Raw genomic sequence first — 19,672 nt, forward strand, 5'->3', positions numbered from 1 at the left:
AATACAAATAAATGAAATCGAAAGTAAAAAAAATTACAAAAAATTAACAAAACAAAAAGTTGGTTTTTGAGATGATAAGCAAAATAGATAAACCTCTAGCCAGACTAACAAAGTAAAAAAGAAGAAAAACTCTAATATACTTAGATGAAAAAGGAGACATTACAACCAAAACCACTGAAATACAAAGAATCATAAGAAACTACCATGAAGAACTATATACTAATAAACTAGAAAATGTCAAAGAAATGGATAAATTCGTGGATTCATATAAACTACCAAGATTAGGTCAAGAAGATATAGACAACCTAAGCAGACCCATAACAACCAATGAGATTGAAACAGTAATCAAAATTCTTCCATCAAGGAAAGTCCAGGTCCTGATGGCTTTACTATTGAATTTTACAAAACATTAGAAGAGAAAATAACCCCAATGCTCTTCAAACTATTTCAAAATTTTGAACTGGATGGAACTCTGCCAAACTCATTTTATGAAGGCAGCATTACTTTGATTCCAAAATCTAATACATGACATTAAAAGAAAACTTTAGGCTATGTCCTTAATGGACATAGATGCAAAGATTCTCAGCAAGATTCTAGCAAATTAAATCTAAAACCATGTCAAAAAAGATTGTATATCAGGCTGGTGCTGTGTCATAATAGGTTAAGGATCTGCCGGTGGTGCTGCCATCCCATATGGGCACCAGTTGGAGTTCCAACTGCTCCACTTATGATCCAGCTCTCTGCTATGGCCTGAGAAAGCAGTAGAAGATGTCCCAAGTCCTTGGTCCCCTGCAACCATGTAGGAGACCTGAAAGAAACTCTTGGCTTCTGGCTTTGGATCAGCCCAGTTCTAGCCATTGCAGCCATTTGGGAAGTGAGCCAGCGGATGGAACACCTCTCTGTGCTTCTGCCTATCACTGTGCCTTTCAGCTAAATAAATAAATTTTAAAAAAGATTATGTATCATGCTCAAGTGGGGTTTATCCCAGAAATACAAGGTCTATTTAACATTTGCAAATCAATAAGCATTCTAAACCACATCAATAGAGTGAAGAACAAAAAACATATGATCATCTTTAATAGTTGCAGAGAAAGCATTTGATAAGATTCAACACCCTCATAATAAAAACTTCACAAATTAGGTATAGAAGGAACATTTCTCACAATTATAAAGGCTATGTATGACACACCAATAGCCAATATCATACTGAATGAGGAAAAGCTGAAAGCATTTCCCCTCAGATCTGAAATAAGACAAGAATGTCCACTTTTGCCTCTCTTATTCAATAGAGTACTATAAGTTTTAGCAGAGCAGTTGGGGAGGAGAAAGAAATCAAGGACATCACAATTGGAAAAGAGGAAGTCAAATTATCCATATTTGCAGATGAAATGATGTTGTAGATGGAAAAACCCTAAACACTCCACCAAAAAAGCTGTTTTTCTTTAAGCTAGAGTGCTTATTTCATTAATATTTAAAATTAAATAATTGACATGACCAAATTTAAGTCTATCACTTTACTATTAATTTTCATTTATCTACCCAGATTTTTTTCCTTACCAGATATTTTATTTCACATAATTCTTGCACATTTTTATAAGGTATGATGCAATATTCCAACACATGTACATAAACAAATCAAACCAGGCAACGAAACTTTCCATTTTCTTATTTTTTCCTTTGTGTCTGGAGCCTACCAGCTCCTCTTTTCCAGCTCTTTATCTGTCGTTGTGAACTGCAGTCACCCCACTGTGCTGTGGAACTCTAGAACTTGCTGTTTCCATCTGCTCTGTTATCCGACTCCTCTACCTCCTCTCCTCTGCCCTTCCCAACCCCTGGCAATCACTATTGTAGCTTCAGGTTGACTTTAACTTCCACATATGGTTAGAGCATGCCATGTTTGTCTTTCCGTGTCTGGCTTATTTCAGTTAACATAATGATCTCCACTTCCATCGCTATGAATGTCAACATTTCATTCCTTTTTATTGCTAAATAATATTCCCATGGGTATGTGTTACATATGTTCCTCATCCATTTATCCTTCAATGAGCATCTAGGTTGATTCAATATCTTAGCTGTTGTGAATAGTGCTGCAGTGAACATGGAAACACATGTATGTCTTTATTATGCTGATGTCATTTCCTTTGGATATATGCCAAGAAATGAGAGCGTCCTGTTGTATCAGGAGCTCTAGTTTTAGGTGTTGGAGGAACTCTCCATAATGGCTGTACTCATTTGAATTTCCTCCAATGCTGTGCAGACTCCCTTTCCTCCACATGCTTTCCAGCATTTTTTTTCTTTTTGAAAAATGCCATTGTAACTGGAGTGAGATTATACTTCATTGCCGTTGTAATTTGCTGCTGAGGGCTGGTGATGCTGAGCACTTTATCATGTATTGGCCGTGTTTTGTGTTCTAAGATGTGGTCTATCCTTGAAAGTCTTCCATATACTGATGAAAAGAATGTGCATTCTGTAGCTCCTGAATGGAATGGTCTGTAAATGTCTGTTGAGTCCATTTGGTTGGTGGTATATTTTAACTGTGATGTTCCTTTGTTGAGTGTTTTGTCGGTATGATCTGTGAATTAATGAAAGGAAGGTTTTGAAGTCCCCACTTTCATCAATGAAAGGAAATTCATCAATATATTTCATCAACTTTTGTATTGTGATTTTTTCTCTCTCTTTTAATAATGTTGGTTTTAGAAAATTAAATGTGCCACCATTAGGTACATATACACTTTCAGTTATCATATTTTTCATTGAATGATAACTTGTTATATAGTGACCTTCTTAGTATCTTTTTACAGTTTTTGTCTTTTTTTCTTTTTACAGGCAGAGTGGACAGTGAGAGAGAGAGAGAGACAGAGAGAAAGGTCTTCCTTTGCCATTGGTTCACCCTCCAATGGCCGCCGCACCGCGCAGATCCGAAGGCAGGAGCCAGGTGCTTATCCTGGTCTCCCATGGGGTGCAGGGCCCAAGCACTTGGGCCATCCTCCACTGCACCCCCGGGCCACAGTAGAGAGCTGGCCTGGAAAAGGGGCAACTGGGACAGAATCCAGCGCCCTGACCGGGACTAGAACCCGGTGTGCCGGCGCTGCTAGGTGGAGGATTAGCCTGTTGAGCCACGGCGCCGGCCTCAGTTTTTGTCTTAAAGTCTATTTTATCTGTCGTAAGTATAGTTATTACTGCTCACTTGGTTTCTGTTTGCACTATCTTTGTCCATTCTTTTGCTTTCAGTCCATGTGTGTCTTTACTGGTGAAATGAGTTTCTTGCAGGCAGAATATCAATGAGACTTTTAAATCCCTTCAGCCATTTTATATTTCTTCTTTTGAGAAATGTATACTCAGATATTTTGCCCAGTTTTTAAACTGTATTGCTTATTTTCTTATTAGTGAATGTTTGAGTTCCATATTTATTGTGGATATTAATCCTTAGGTGATGATTTCAAATATTTTCTCCAACTGTCTCTGTTATCCCTTCCCTCTGTTGATTGTTTCTTCATGCAGAAGATTCTTAGCCTGGCACAATACCATTTGTCTATGTCTGCTTTTGTTGCCTGACCTTTATAGTTCTTACCCACCATGCCAAATTGAAGCATTTCTCCTAAATTTTCTTCTAGTAGTTTCATAGTTCCAGTTTTGATCTTTTTTTTTTTTTTGGGGGGGGGGAGCTTTTAAAAAATAAAGTGCATATAGGTAGGTGAGTATCAGGTTGCAATCTCTGCTTATGGATATCCAGTTTATTTATTTTTATTTCCCACATGGGTAGCAATGGCTGAAGTGCATGAGTCACCATCTGCTGCCTCTCAGGATGCATTAACAGGAAGCATAATTGAAAGTGGAAGTGCTAGGACACAAACTGGTACCATGATATGGGATGTGAGCATCCTAAGAGGTGGCTTTGCCCACTGCACCACAGTGCTGCCCCACCACATCATTTATTGAAGATTGTCCTTTTTTCCGGAATGTGTTTTTGAAATCTTTCTCAAAAATCAGTTGGCTGTAAATATGTGAATTAATGTCTGAGATCTCTGTTCTGTCCCATTGGTCTACATGTCCATTTTAACACTAACACCATGCTGCTTTGGTTTCAATAACTCTTCAGTAAGTCTTGAAATGTAGCATTATGATTCCTCCTGCTTTTTGAGATTGTTGTTATTGTTGTTCAAGATTTCATTGGCCATTTGTATTTTCATATGCAATTTAGAATTTTTTTCTAGTTCTATGAAGAATCTCTTTGATATTTTGATGGACATTTTATTGAATCTGTAAATTCATTTGGATGGTATGGGTTTTTTAATAATATTAATTCTTGCAATCCATGGACATGGGGGGATCTTTGATTTTGGGGGATCATCTTAGATTTCTTTCATCCATTTTATAATTTTAATTGTAGAGGTCTTTCTTTCATTTTCTTTTTAAAGTTTATTCCAAGACATTTATTATTTTTATAGCTATTGTTAATGAGGTTGCTCTTTTAATTTCTCAGTACGTTTGCTACTAGTATATAAAAATGCTATTTTTTGTGTGGTTTTTGTGTGGATTTTGCACCTTTTCTGAATTCATTTATAACTTCTAATGGTCTGTTGGGTAGATTTAGGCTTCTCTCTTTCTAGAGTCACGTCATCTGCAAATGGGAACAATTTGACTTCTCCCTTTCTTGTTTTTTTTTTTTTTAATTTCTTTCTTTTGCCTAATGTCTTTGGCCAAAACGTCTAGTATTAAATTGTATAAGAGCAGTGGGAATGGATATCCTTGTCTGTGTTCAGGCCTTAGAGAAAAGTCTTTCAACTTTTCCCCATTCAATATGATGTTGGCTGTGGGTTTATCACATATATCCTTTAGTTATTTTATTGAGATTTATTTATTTATTTGAGGGGCAGGATGAGAGAGAGAGAGAGAGAGAGAGAGAGAGAGAACTTCCATTTGCTGGTTCACTCCCCAAATGGCTCCAATGGCCGGAGCTAGGCCAGTTTGAAGCCAGGAGCCAGGAACTTCTTCTGGATCTCCCACGTGGGTACAGGGGCCACACTTGGGCCATCTTCTACTGCTTTCCCAGGTCATTATTAGGGAGCTGGATCTAATGAAGCAGCCAGTACTTGAACTGGCACCCATATGGAATGCTGGCATTGCAGGCAAAGGCTTAACCTACTATGCCATGATGCCAGCCCTAACACATATGTCCCTTATTATGTTAAGGTATGTTCCTTATATATCTAATTTGCTCAAGGTTTTTATCATTAATGATTTTTTATTTTGGAATTATTTTTTCTGTTTCTTTTGATGTAACCATATGATATTTATCCTTTATTATGTTAATGTGATGTATTATTTATTAATTTATATGTTGAATTATCCATGTGTCCCTGAGATAATTTAACTTGATCATGATAAATAACCTTTTTGTTGTGTTGTTGAATGTGATTTGCTAGTGTTTGTTAAGTGTTTTTGCATGTACATTCATCAGGGATACTGATCCATAGTTTCCTTTTTTTCTGTTGTATCCCTGACTGGTTATGGAATCAATGTAATACAGTCCTCACAGAGTGAGTTTTGGAAGGTTTCCTCGCTTTCAGGAGGGAGATTTTTTTTAGAATAATTTGTGAAGAATTAGTGTTAATTTTTCTTTAAGAGTTTGGTAGAATTCAGCAGTGAAATCATCTCATCCTGTTGTTTTGTTTGTTGGGAGACTTTTTAGTACTGATGCAATCTCAATACTATTGATGTCAGGTTTTCTTTGTCTTCATTGTTCAGTTTGATATATATTAATATACAATATATTTACATAATATTATATCCATTTCTAGCATCATATTGTAGGTGGCTACAGGGTCACTCATTCCATTCTTTCCCCAAACGTGAGCACAACATGGAGAGAGTGATTGTCTGCTTGGGGCAAGAAGAGATAGGTGGGTGCCAAGATACTGCACAGAAACCTGGGGCTGTATCTGTGACAGCTAGCGTACCCCTTCCAGATTGAGGTTCAGTAGTCTTGCAACCCAAGAGCCCATCTCACAGGCTGCAGTCAAGACCCTCATAGCCATTCTGGGTTTGAGAGAAGCACCCCACACCCCCATGCTGCTGCCATTAATTGCTGTTGAAGAAGATATAGGAAGACTATACATCAGCACCCTCCTGGAAATGGAGATGGTCTTGCAGAGACACAATATGCCGGTGAGAAGCTGGAGGTGATATAGGTTGAAACATTTGTCCATCCTATCAGGGTGCAGGTCTCTTCCTCAAGCTAATACAGATCTAGAGGCTGTATCTCTGTGTGACGATCTGGAAATAGAGACTCTTGGTCTTTTTCTGGTTTTGGATCTCATAGCAGTAGTACTAGCTCTGAGCTTTAAGCTCACTTTCCTGTCCTACCTGCTTCCCCCACCCCGTAGCAGCTGGAGTCTTGCTCAGCTGTCTTCCAAAGGTTGGGAGTGGGACAGCAGATGCAGCTCCTTGTTCACCCAGGCTGAAACTAAGGCTGAAACATACCGAGACTCAGACCCCAGGCACTGTGCAGTCTCGAGGGTCTGCTCCCGACTGACACAGCACAGGTAGTGCAACAGGCTGAAGTGAGTCCATCTCACCAGGGCTCAGGCCTCGGCCTGACGCTGGAGCAGATCAAGAGGATCTCTGTGAGCCTTGGCCTGCAAATAGAGGCCTTTGGGCTTTGTCTGGTGTTGAGTTTCACCATGGCAGGCCCAGCACTGAACTTCAAGGCCAAGCCCGAGGGTCACTTTTCCATCCTACTCCCCAGCAGCTGGAGTCTCACTCCACTCTCTGCGGTTGAGAGAGGGTTGGTGGAGGTGATCCCTTGGTCAAAAATCCAGATGTCCTGGGGACAGAGGCCATGGGGCCCTCTCTGACTCTAATTCCCACCAGAGCAGCCCTGGTGCTGCATCTCAAGTCTAAGGTCTGATCTCTATTCCCTCTCCCACCTCTAAGTGGAAGGTGTCTCCCCAGGCTGCACGACTTTGAGCTGGAGGAGGGGCCACAGGGCAGCTTTCTCCTTCCAGACTTCTTCGATGCATCTTTTCTCATTATTTTATTAAAACCAAGTACGATGGTCTCTCATCTGACTTCCTGGCTTCTGTGAAGCTAACTTGAGGTGTGAATAGCTACATTCTGAAATACATGTATAGCTTTTTCATGATACCCATTTTCCATGAACTTCGCAAAGACTCCTCATATGTATGGGTTTCCGAATTATTGCCTAAAAATATACTTTTAATTTTGTTTTCCCTGAAGTTTTTGAAGTATACTCAGATGTAATTTTTGCTTCAAATTGTCTTAAGTATTTAAAGCTGTTAAAAATGAAATGTTTTTATAATTATTCACATACTTCTTCCAGTACTCTTCATTGTTTTATGAAAATTTACATTTTTATTTGATAACATTATATTTAGGCTGAATCAATGCTTTTGGTAGCACTTTTTATTACAGTTTCAGGTCTGCTAGTGATATAATCTCTTAGTTTTCTTTCATCTGGAAATATCTTTTTTATTTTATTTTATTTTTTAAAAGATTTATTTACTTATTTGAAAGTCAGAGTTACACAGAGAAAGAGAGTAAGAGAGAGAGAGAAAGTCTTCCATCTGCTGGTTCACTCCGCAGTTGGCTGCAATGGTTGGAGCTGTGCCGATCTGAAGCCAGAAGCCCAGAGATTCTTACAGGTCTCCCACGTAGGTGCAGGGGCCCAAGGACCTGGGCCATCTTCTACTACTTTCCCAGGCCATAGCAGAAAGCTGGATCAGAAGTAGAGCAGCCAGGACTTGAACTGGGACCCATATGGGATGCTGGCAGCATCTTCATCTGCTACTCCACATCACTGGCCCTGAAATATCTTTGTTTTAATTTGCGGAGAATATCCTGGATGAGTATAGAAATCTGGATGGCTTATTATTTTTTAGCTCTTGAGGATTTTATTTTTTCTCTTTTGACTAAAACTGTGTTAAAAATATAGCAATATTGTGATTTGTTCACTGTACATAATGTCACTTTTCTCTGGTTTTAAAATTTTCCTCTTTAGAATTTAGTTCAACAGTTTGGACAGTTTATACCTTGGTGTGTTTTTCTTTGTAGTTGTCCTATTTGAGCCTTATTAAACTTCTTCAACTATGCTTACTTATCTGTTTCACCAAATTTGGAGCTGGTTTTTTTTTTTTTTTAGATTTATTTTATTTATTTGAAAGAATTACAGAGACAGGTAGAGACAGAGAAGTCTTCCATATACTGGTTTACTCCCCAGAAGGCCACAATTACTTGAGCTTGGCTTGATCTAAAGCCAGGAGCCAGGAGCTTCTTCCAGGTCCCCCACTAGGGTGCAGGGGCCCAAGGACTTGGACAATCTTTCTTGCTTTCCCAGGCCATAGCATAGAGCTGGATCAGAAGTGCAGCAGCTGGGACTGGAACCAGTGAACAAATGGGATGCTGGCACAGTAGGCGGAGGCTTTACCCACTATGCCACAGTGCCAACCCCTATTTTAACTCTTTTAAAAAATATCCTATCCTGCTCAAAATAATGATCTTTCCTTTGAACATTTTCCTTGTGATTATGAGATTTTGAGTTTTCCTGGGATTCTTCATGTGTAGGCAGATACGTTACCAAAGCAGTTACTAGATTAAACAGGTGTGACCTGAAACCAGTAGTGGATTTAGACGAGACTTTTGTAGTTTAAGGCATTCATAGTACCACGTGACAGCTTCTCAAACCCCAGGAAATTCCCCTGGCTGTTTGTCTAGTGAGTTAGAACACTGGATATTTCATCTTTTGTTTAGAAGACAAAGTTACATTACTGCAATGTAATAGTTCCATTTTGTGGACAAGGATAGAAGCATCAGTAATGGTGTTGATGACAATACCTCTGGATTTATGGTGGTATTATTACACAGAGTGAGTGCCATGAGAATGAGAGTTTGGGAACTGGAAGGTTTTGCTATATTTCCCTACTGCTTCTGCTCCAGACCTTGTATACATATAGGGATCTAACTCAACTTGTTGACTTATTTTAAAGATTTTATTTATTTTATTTGAGAGTTAGAGTTACAGACAGTGAGAGGGAGAGACAGAGAAAAAGGTCTTCCCTCTGTGGGTTCACTCCCCAAATTGCCACAATGGCTGGAGCTGGGACTAGGGAGATGGCATTGCTACATGCCACCTTGATGGGATTGAATTGGAATCCCCTGGTATGTTTCTAACTCCACCATTTGAGGCAAGTCAGCTTGAGCATGTCCCAAATTGCACATCTCTTCCCTCTCTTATTCCCACTCTTATATTTAACAGCAATCACTTTTAAGTTAAGTTTCAGCACTTAAGAAGAATTGTGTATTGATTACAGTATTCAATCAAAAGTATTAAGTAGAACAAACAAAAAAAATACTAAGAGGGATAACATATCAAGTTGCTCATCAACAGTCAGGGTGAGGGCTGATCAAGTCACTGTTTCTCCTAGTGTTCATTTCACTTTAACAGGTTTCCTTTTTGGTGCTCAGTTAGTTGACTTTTAAAATGAAATCCGCTCATCAGTCTTCTTTAGGATGTTTTTCCCAGGATTTAAGGCTTTTCTTCAGCTATTCACACACACACACACACACACACACACCCCTTGTCCATGAAGACGGATGTCAGCTTTCAATGATATGAAGATTTTTTTCATTGAGATAGCACTTTATTCATTTATCACTACATGAAGTTCTTCTAGAAAACATCACCACACAGCACATGGCCCAGGCCAATCAAGAATGTTTTAAATTATTGGTTATAACTTTGCTAAAATTTACATGAAGTCCATTCTGAGCATCCTTTTTTAAAAAAGATATATTTATTTATTGAATGTCAGAGTTACACAGAAAGAAGGAGAGGCATAGAGAAAGAGAGAGGTCTTCCATTGCTGGTTCACTCCCCAATTGGCCACAGGTGCTTGAACTGCACCGATCCAAAGACAGGAACCTGGAGCTTCTTCTGGGTCTCCCACATGGGTGCAGGGGCCCAATGACTTGGGCTATCTTCTACTGCTTTCCCAGGCCATAGCAGAGAGCTGGATCAGCCGGTACTCAAATCGGCGCCCATATGGGATGCTGGCACTGCAGGCGGCGGCTTTATCTGCCACGCCACAGCGCCAGCCCCAATTTATCCTTTTCAACCATGATTTTGTGACTTCTACCGCTTTCAATCTTTGTTGCGTATTTGGGAGTTGATTGTGTTTTGTTTTGCTTTGTCCTCCATAAACCTAGAGAAACAGCTAAGTATCCGTCACATTCTAGAAAGGGAAATATTGGCCTCTGCTCAGTAGATGATGGGGGAATACAACCATGGTTCTGAGAACTAGAAATGTTTCCAGAGATTGCCAGATGTCCTCTTGGGGAGGCAGGAGGATTATCCCTATCCAAGAACCACTCCTCTAGGGGCTCAGTAACTATCAGACAGAAAAGTTATAACTACATGTTATAACCGTATGTTAAAACCGAGAAAGTGTCTTAAAAATTCAAATGTAAGCAATGGTATCATTCTTTTAAATAAGAGAACATATCAAATTTTGAAAATTTGTGAAGTCTGGTGACCATCTCAAGGAATGAGTTTATTAGCCTCCTAGGGACATAAATAATATACCATTTCGAGTAAACAGAGCAAAAGAATCTGTCACCTGCTTGTGCCCAAAGGTAACTATTTCGGGTTGGCAATGCTCTCATTATTCCTCCAAAGTTTTGGATCATTCACTTAAAAGGTTTAGCCCTCTAATTCAATCCAATCCTGTCCTATTAAGGCCGGGAACTATTGCCAAAGGAACATTGCCAGATTGGTAACATTCCAAAAGCTCTTCTAGTTCTAATGAAATTGTACAACCCTTTAAGAGAATAACAAGTTGCATGTGGTTATCAAAATAAAGGAACTTTATGATACAGAATTGAAAGCATAGAAGTGACATTTATAACTGACAACATTATCAGCAAAGAGGCATGCAAATAATGGATAAGGGAGAAGAGAACTCTATACCACTATTTCTTAGTGGTTTAAATTCCATCATCATTACCTAATAGAATCAATATCATTTAAACGAAATTTTTCATATATGATCAGGAGCAGAAATTTGGAAGGTTTTGACTGCTTTTCATTTTTTTCTTGCTTTATAGAATTTTCAATGACATCTTGTGGTCTTATGTAATAATCCATGACCAATGAGTCATCGTTTATTTCAGATCCCTATTTAATCCTATGATTTGCATCAAAGAGGCGATGCATGGTAAATGGTGGAAAGTATCACCTGCCAATGCAATGAGATTTGTGTTAAGCCAAAACCAAAGGATGGCGAAGGAATGGGTGGGTTTTATTGAAAATTAGACCGTTTCAAGGATGAGGGAGTATCATAAGGATGAGGGAGTATCTTAAAGACTTACAAGCATATGCATGAAAGATGTCCAGAAGAACAAAGGGAAGGCTTAAAATTTGTGCAAATGGAAGAAAGCAGACGTGTTTTGTCTAACTATCATCCATGCACATCTGAGATGCATTCCACATGTGAAAACATTTGTATTAAGCTGGGTTTTAAAGCAGCTGCTGCAATTAGGATGTGCCCAGACATTAAAGAAAGGGAAAAGTAAGCACAAAAGGAACTACTGGGAGATCTTGCAGATTGCATCTACAGAGGCAAAGTCCCCAGCAGACAAGGTCAAAATGTGGAGTATTTGGAAATTTCCAGATGTTCCAGGGAACAGTGGTCTCTTGGGCAGCAATAAATCAGATGCTCCTTTGTTGCCTTTTAGCCAAAATGTGCAGTAGGTACATCTAGTAGTAAAGGTTAACATGTATTGAGTTCTGAATCTATGCCTGAAAAATGATTGAATCCTTGCAATGATACTGAAGCAGGTGCTTTTGTTATTTTCATGTTACAGATTAGAAAGTTGAGGCCTAGCAAGGTTAAGTAACTTATCTAAGGTCACGCAAGGATTTTCATCTAAGCCTGACATATCTCAATGCTTAAGCATTTGTCCATCTTAAATCATAACACTTGGGCATGAATGTATTCTGCCAAAGGAGGAACTAAATCAGCTGTACCCTCTCATTTGGACCTATTTCTTCCCTTCCTCCAGGACACCTAAGCACCCAGATGATTTCGTGAGGTTTTTCTTGAAGCTTTGGAAAGCATACAAGATGATGATCCCCAGATTAAGGCCAGCTGTCTTGCTGAAGCCACAGTGAAGTTGTGGTGGAATTGCACCAGGAAGAATGGAGTATAACTCATACAGAGTGAATTAAGCCAGTCCCAGAGGGACAAATATAATATGTTCTCCCTGATCGGTGACAACTAACCAACCACAAAAAAGGAAACCTGTTGAAGTGAAAGGGACACTATGAGAAACGGTGACTTGATCAGCTCTTGTCCTGACTGTTGATGTACAATTTAACACTTTATCCCTTTTAGTATTTTTTTTGTTCTAGTTAATACTATTGGTTGAACTCTGTAATTAACACACATTTATTCTTAGGTGTTGAAATTTAACTGAAAAGTGATCCCTGTTAAATATAAGAGTGGGAATAAGAGAGGGAGGAGATGTACAATGTGGGACATGCTCAGTCGTACTTGCCCCAAGTGGTGGAGTTAGAAATGTGCCAGGGGATTCCAACTCAATCCCTTCAAGGTGGCATGTACCAATGCCATCTCACTAGTCCAAGTGATCAATTTCAGTTCATAATTGATCACATTGATAGGTCTAAGAGTCAAAGGGATCACACAAACAAGACTAGTGCCTGCTAATAATAACTGATAGAATCAAAAAGGGAGAGAACTATCCAACATGGGAAGTGGGATACACAGCAGACTCATAGAACGGCAGATGTCCTGAACAGCACTCTGGCCTCAGAATCAGCCCTTAAGGCATTCGGAACTGGCTGAAGAGCCCATGAGAGTATTTCAGGCATGGAAAGCCAAGACACTCTGGCAAAAAACAAACAAACAAACAAAACAAAACAAAACAAAACCAAAAAAAAACCAAAACACCTAAATGAAAGATCTCTGTGAGTGAATCCCAGTGGAAAGAACGGGCCATCAAAGAAGGAGGTACCTTTCTCTGAAGGGAGGAGAGAACTTCCACTTTGACTATGACCTTGTCTAAATAAGTTCGAAGTCAACAAACTCAAGAGGCTTCCATAGACTTGGCAACTCATGACAAGAGCCTAGGGAGATTACTGATGCCATAAACAAGAGTGTCAAATTGTTAAGTCAACAACAAGAGTCACTGTGTACTTACTCCTCATGTAGGATCTCTCCTTAATGTGTTGTTCAACGTGAATTAATGCTATAACTAGTACTGAAACAGTATTTTACACTTTATGTTCTGTGTGGTGCAAACTGCTGAAATCTTTACTTAATATATACTAAATCAATCTTCTGTATATAAAGATAATTGAAAATGAATCTTGATGTGAATGGAATGGGAGAAGGAGTGGGAGATGGGAGGGGTGTGGGTGGGAGGGAAGTTATGGGGGAGAAAAGCCATTGTAATCCATAAACTGTACTTTGGAAAATTATATTTACTAAATAAAAGTTTTTAAAAAATAACTCATACAGAAATTGTAACTACTGTGTGATTTGTAGATTTTTAGCACTCAAAGGATAATGCAGATTTATGCAGAATTTTCAATTAAATGTGAGCAGAATCAGCCCATTCCATAGTAACCCTGAACTACAGTTGCAGCAGTTCTAGGGTGCTAGTCAGAAAGAGTGGGGGATTCTGAACCTGGTCACTTTTTCTTTGTCTGTGGACTTCAAAAGCCAATTTATTTTCCTTCCTTTGACACCCTCATAGCATATACGTGACTGGGTAAGAGCATAATCTCTAAAAAGCTCCACGAACATTCTGATTCTGTGAAATCTCAAGTAGAATGAGCATTTGCTGAGAGTGATACCAAGCTGTGTTTAACAGTTAAATGACCATTCACAGTTCAGTGAAAGGTGGCTGTAACATATTGGCTTTTGAAGGTAAAGAAACATACTGGATTCCTTCTCCATCTCCATCCCATAGAAAATCTTGCATATAGATCTGTGTGATTTCAGTGTTTAGGAGTTCTTCTAATAGGCTGTTTGCCCAGACAGTGTATCAGGTGTTTGCCTTTCTTTCTTTTTTTTTTTTTTTTTTTTTTTTTTTTTTTTTTTTTTGACAGGCAGAGTGGAGAGTGAGAGAGAGAGACAGAGGAGACAGAGAAAAAGGTCTTCCTTTGCCATTGGTTCACCCTCCAATGGCCGCCGCAGCCAGCACGCCGTGGCCTGCGCACAGCGCTGATCCAAAGGCAGGAGCCAGGTGCTTCTCCTGGTCTCCCATGGGGTGCAGGGCCCAAGCACTTGGGCCATCCTCCACTGCACTCCCTGGCCACAGCAGAGAGCTGGCCTGGAAGAGGGGCAACTGGGACAGAATCCGGCGCCCCGACCGGGACTAGAACCCGGTGTGCCGGTGCTGCAAGGCGGAGGATTAGCCTAGTGAGCTGCGGCACCGGCTTAGTTTGCCTTTCTGTTGCTTTCCCATGTGGGGAGCAGGATCATGTGGTGGTGGGAATCCGGCACATATAGCTATGATGAACCAAGTGGGGTCCTTGATTCTGGCACTTATTACTTGTGTGGCCTTGAAAAGGTGAGAGATTGTTCCTGTTTGCCAATTGCTATACTTCCAATACCAGAAAGTTAAACTGCATAAAAGCATAAGAATTAAATATGCTATTGCATGTAGCATTAAAAATGACCGGAGCTGAGCTCTAACTGGCTCAAGCTAAAAATGGATTTTATTGGCTCCTTTCACCAAGTCTCACTTCAAGTACAGATAGATGCAGATGCTTCAAACTTTTCATCAGAAATCTTCTCCTCCCGGTTTAGGTTCTACATTTTTTCACTCTTGATGTTAGCTTAATTCCCTGGCAAGCTCTTCTTACTAAAAGATAAAGATGGCTGCCAGCATCTTCAGTGTGTTGGAGTGGGAAGAGAGAGCTTCACTGGGGGAAATCTCAGGTGGACCTCTTGATGTCCTGCTTGGGTCCTGTTTCCATTCCTGAACGCACTGCTATGTTTAGAAAGATGGAGCTTGACAGCTGGGCAGGTATGCCAGGGCACTCTTAGCAAAGATGACTTACGGCCACCCAAGGGGACCTCCATATTCATGCCATGTGATGATGCCTCCTGGGCAGAAAATTAAAGGAACCTTGTTGAAAAGCCCCTTTGAGCTATTTCAGAGTACAAATTGTTTATCATTTTGTGGAAGCACTGTTAGCACTAATTAGAGCCGGATTCTTGGTCAACGTTGCTTAAAACATCAGGCTTTTGTCCTGTGCCTCTCCAGGAGCCTAGAGTGGGGTCTGCCTTATTCAAAGAAAATTAATTGAGGGTGTAGGATAGATGATTAAACCAAAGAAACACCAGGGTGCAGTTAACAGAAGAAAAGGGAAATGAATGCTGGGAGGGCAAAAACAACTATGCTCAGTGCTTAGCATATAACCTGGCACACTGATCCTGATAAATGTTGTTATCTATAGAGTTTCAATAAACATTCTGAATACTTCAAGCTAAGTCTTAAATACTGGAGATGTAACAACAGAGGATATGAGGCTAATGTTGTGGTGCCACGGGTTGAGCTGCCACTTGCAATACTGGCATTGCTTATTGGAGGGATGGTTCAAGTCCTGGCTGCTTAGCTTCCATCCATCTCCCTGCCAATGTGCCTGGAAAGGCAGTGATTGATGGCCAAAGTGCTTGGGCCCCATGTGAGTGGGAGACTTGGATGGAGCTCCTGGTTTTGGCCTGGCCCAGTCTTGTCCATCACAACCATTTGGGAAGTGAACCAGTGGATAGAAGATTCTCTCTCTCTCTCTCTCTCTCTCTCTCTCTTTCTCTCTCTCTCTGTCAATCCTCCTCCCTCTTTCTCACCCTCCTCCCTCTCTCTTCTGTTCTGCCTTTCAAATGAACAGAGGATCAAGAAATCTAAAGTTGAATAGAGGAAGTAAAAAAAAAAATTAAACAAGTGATTTAACTGATGTTGAGTAGTCCACAGTAGGGTGTAAAGTAGCAATGGGAACTGGCTAGGGAGCAAAATAAGTCTTGGTCAGGAAATAACTTCCCAGAAGTGGTGACAGCAAAGCTTGGATGCCAGGTGACTGATAGGAGTTAGTCAGATGAAAAGCAGTGTTCCTCTAAGTCTACCTGGCCTGATGTTTATTGTTAGCACAAGACTAGTAAATATCACATATCTTAAAGCCTTTGGGGGCCATTGAATTCAGAGGATAAAAACAGGGTAGCTGACTTAGAAGCATGTTGTAGAAATTCCAAGGAATCATTTCCAGTACAGTAAAAGCTTATTTTGGGTGTGAGTATTCATTTGTGGGATGCCATGTAAAACATTTTTAAAAATTTTATTTTTTTATTTGTTTAAGAGACAGAGACAGACAGAAATCCCATCAATTGGTTCACTTTTCAAATGCCTACAGTAGCTGGGGCTGGGCTAGGGCCAGAGCCAGGACCCAGTAACATATTCCAAGTCTTTAAAAAGAACTCCATTCCTTGAACTATTGCCACCATCTCCTAGGATCGGCGCTGATATTAAGCTGGAGTTAGGAGCTAGAGCTAGGAATTGAACCCAGGCTCTCTGATGTGGGAAACAGGTGTTGCAGCCACTAGGCTAAATGAACACTTCTAGAAATATTTTTAAGAATAAGAGACTCACCATAATAGATCTGATTTTGGATGTTAAACACAATAAAGATTTAAATAAATTAGCAAAGTAGGCATTTTTCCAGAGGGACGAAAACATGAGATTTTCTGGAACAACAGTTTTGGCAAAGGCCCTCACCCAACTGAATGGGACCCAGCATTTGTAGTTATGAAACTAGGAGCTGGCTCAAATAGCAGTTATTTGGAGCAGAGGGAAATCAGGTAGAACTGGGGTGAGAACAAGAGAACTATTGGAAAGTCTAAGTCAGGTCAGACAGGAAGTCTGTGGAGAGAGTTGAATGTCGGGGTTCATCACTGCTTCTGTGTAACTTACAAATCTAAGCATTTAATTGGCTGACAGCATAGCATCTTATGTTTGAGAAGATCTGTTTTTTCAAAATTGTATTCAGGTTGTAGATCTAACCAACCTTACGTAACTTAAACCAGAAAATCAGAAGAGTTAAAAGAATGCTGGATAGTTTATAGACTGAGAAAAGTATTGGGAAACCAGTCCTCAACACGAAGGCTTCTGGAAATAAGTAATTGTCAAGTTTGGTATCTGAGCCAGAAACTTCAGTATCACTTTGAAACATGTTACAGTTGGAAATGCTCATCCTTATATCAGACCAAAAGAGTCCAACACCTAGAAGGGAGAGCATCAGTTGTTCCTCTATTCAACTTTAGATTTCTTGATCCTCTGTTCATCAAGGCCTCAGGGGATTCCAGTGCAATCCCAGGTTGGAGTCTCGTTGCCTACAGCCTAACACCAGAGCATGCTCATTTGCTTCTCCAGTACCACCCATGGATGACTCACTCTAAAACCATTGGTTTCCCTAAGTGTTTCCACCCAAGAATCGAATCCTAGAAAGTAGAGTAATTGGCCTCCTCTGATTATGTACCCCCTCCTGTGTCTGGGATGAAACATGTGATATGATTGACATCCCCCTCTCTCAACCACCAGAACTACATGTGATGAAAAATGGAAGTTTCGTGTGGCAAAAGAGAGCAGAACTGTTTTAAACAAGAACTGGAATTCTGACCAATTGAAAAATACATCAGATACAGGTTTTGAGAGATGAGGTGGAATTTGTATCTTGTAAAAATGTTTTTTGGCTGGGGCTGGTGCTATGGTATATTGGGTTAAGCTGCTACCTGTAGTGCCATCATCTCATATGGATGCCATATGAGTTTGAGTCTTGGCTTCTCCACTTCCAATCTATCTCCCTGCTAATGCACCGGTAATGCAGTGGGAGACGGCCCAAGTCCTTGCACCCCTGAACCACATGAGACCTGGAAGAATCTTGTGGCTCCTGGTTCTGAATCAGCGCAGCAAAGGCCATTGTGGACATTTGGGGAGTGAACCAGCAGATCAGAGATCTCTCTCTCTTTCTCAACTCTGCCTTTCAATTAAAATAAATAAATCTTTTAAAAATGTTCTTTGGCTGTATAACCGGTTGGTCCATAAATTTAGAAACACAAAGAAAGTGAGCATTTTGCCTAATGGTTAAGGTATCTCTGATGTCACCCAATTCCCACAGCAGAGTGTCTGAGTTTGACTCCCAGGTCTGGGTACTGATTCCAGTCTCCTGCTAATGCACACCCTGGGAGGCAGCAATGATGTCTCAAGTAGGATCATTTCTGACAACCAGGAGAACTGGATTGAGTTCCTGTCTCCTGGCTTTGATCCCCTGGACATTGTGGGCATTTGGGAATGAATCAGCAGGTAGGAGTGCTCTCTCTCTTTCTTTCTCTGTCTCAAATAAATGTTTAAAAGTAAAAAAAAATAGAACTTTACAGAAAGAAAGGGGATTTATTGTGTTCATTTTTCTCTCCCTGTAAAAATTCCAAGTGATTAAAATACCTAACTTATTCTTTCTGGTGATACCAATGATTCAAGTTTTCCAAAAACTTTTTTGTTTAAATTGTAAAGAAAAGGAAAAGAGCCAATACTGCACACAGACAAAGTATCTGAAAAGTGCTCCTCTTCACTAAGGATGTTCTTGTACTCTTAAGTGTCATAAAACTCTGGAGTGTTGTTAGAGCTGGGGGGAAAAAAACTAGAAATAATCTAATCTAGTTGTTCCATTTGAGAGATGAGAGTGTTGATGCCCAGAGAGTTTGATAGACTTGCTCAAAATCACATAATTTATTCTAGTTTTCAATGGATGGTATGACTATGTGGTTGGATATTAATCCAATATCTATTTTCCTATCCATGGCCAATTAAGAGAAAACTAATCCATTGGCAGTGTCTGCCTCGTAATAGATTTCTTTCTGACTTCCAGCATTCTCACTTTGGCTTCTGCCCTTTTTTTCCTCTTTCAGTCTCATTCATTTGTCCAGTCAGCCAACTAGCCATATATCCATCAACCAGTCCATCTATCCATCCAGGCAGGTAGCCAACCAGCCATTCAGCCAGGAAGCCAGAACTCAGCTCTCCATTTAGAATTCAATTAATGCCTCTTAAAAGAGCTAATCATATAAAGATGAACAAGTCATCAACTTGCTCAGATGCAGGCTAGATCACTTCTTACAGATTAAAATAACTAATAGACTTGTTGGGGATATTATGGGACCAGGAGCCAAAAGTTTGACTCAGCCTTGGATTGTCCTTCTGCCTCCTATAATTTTATTCTAATTTTTACTATGTGTAGAGTTAATGACTTAGAGTTTTCTATTCTTTGAGATGCTGGAATGAGCATTTTTGTGACTGTGGTACCAAAAAATAATCGAATATAACTACCTAGTAAACTTCTACAATCCTGCCCTAGAAAAAACACCACCGTGGTATCTGGGGCAGGGGTGGAAGTGATCCCCTTTAGAGATACTACATACTGTTTTCTGCAAAAACAAAGCTCTATCCAGCATTATATATGAAAATCCACCTTTAATTCTTCCATGTAGTTTTGAGAGATAGAGAGGAAACATTTACAAGGTTGGGAGGTATAGGTGGCAACAGCTTTGAATGTGGCAAGGGGAGTTGACCCAGTTCTAGT

This window comes from Oryctolagus cuniculus, chromosome 4 (assembly GCF_051225735.1).
Source record: "Oryctolagus cuniculus isolate XC-2025 breed Fujian yellow rabbit chromosome 4, ASM5122573v1, whole genome shotgun sequence".
Lineage (NCBI taxonomy): Eukaryota > Metazoa > Chordata > Mammalia > Lagomorpha > Leporidae > Oryctolagus > Oryctolagus cuniculus.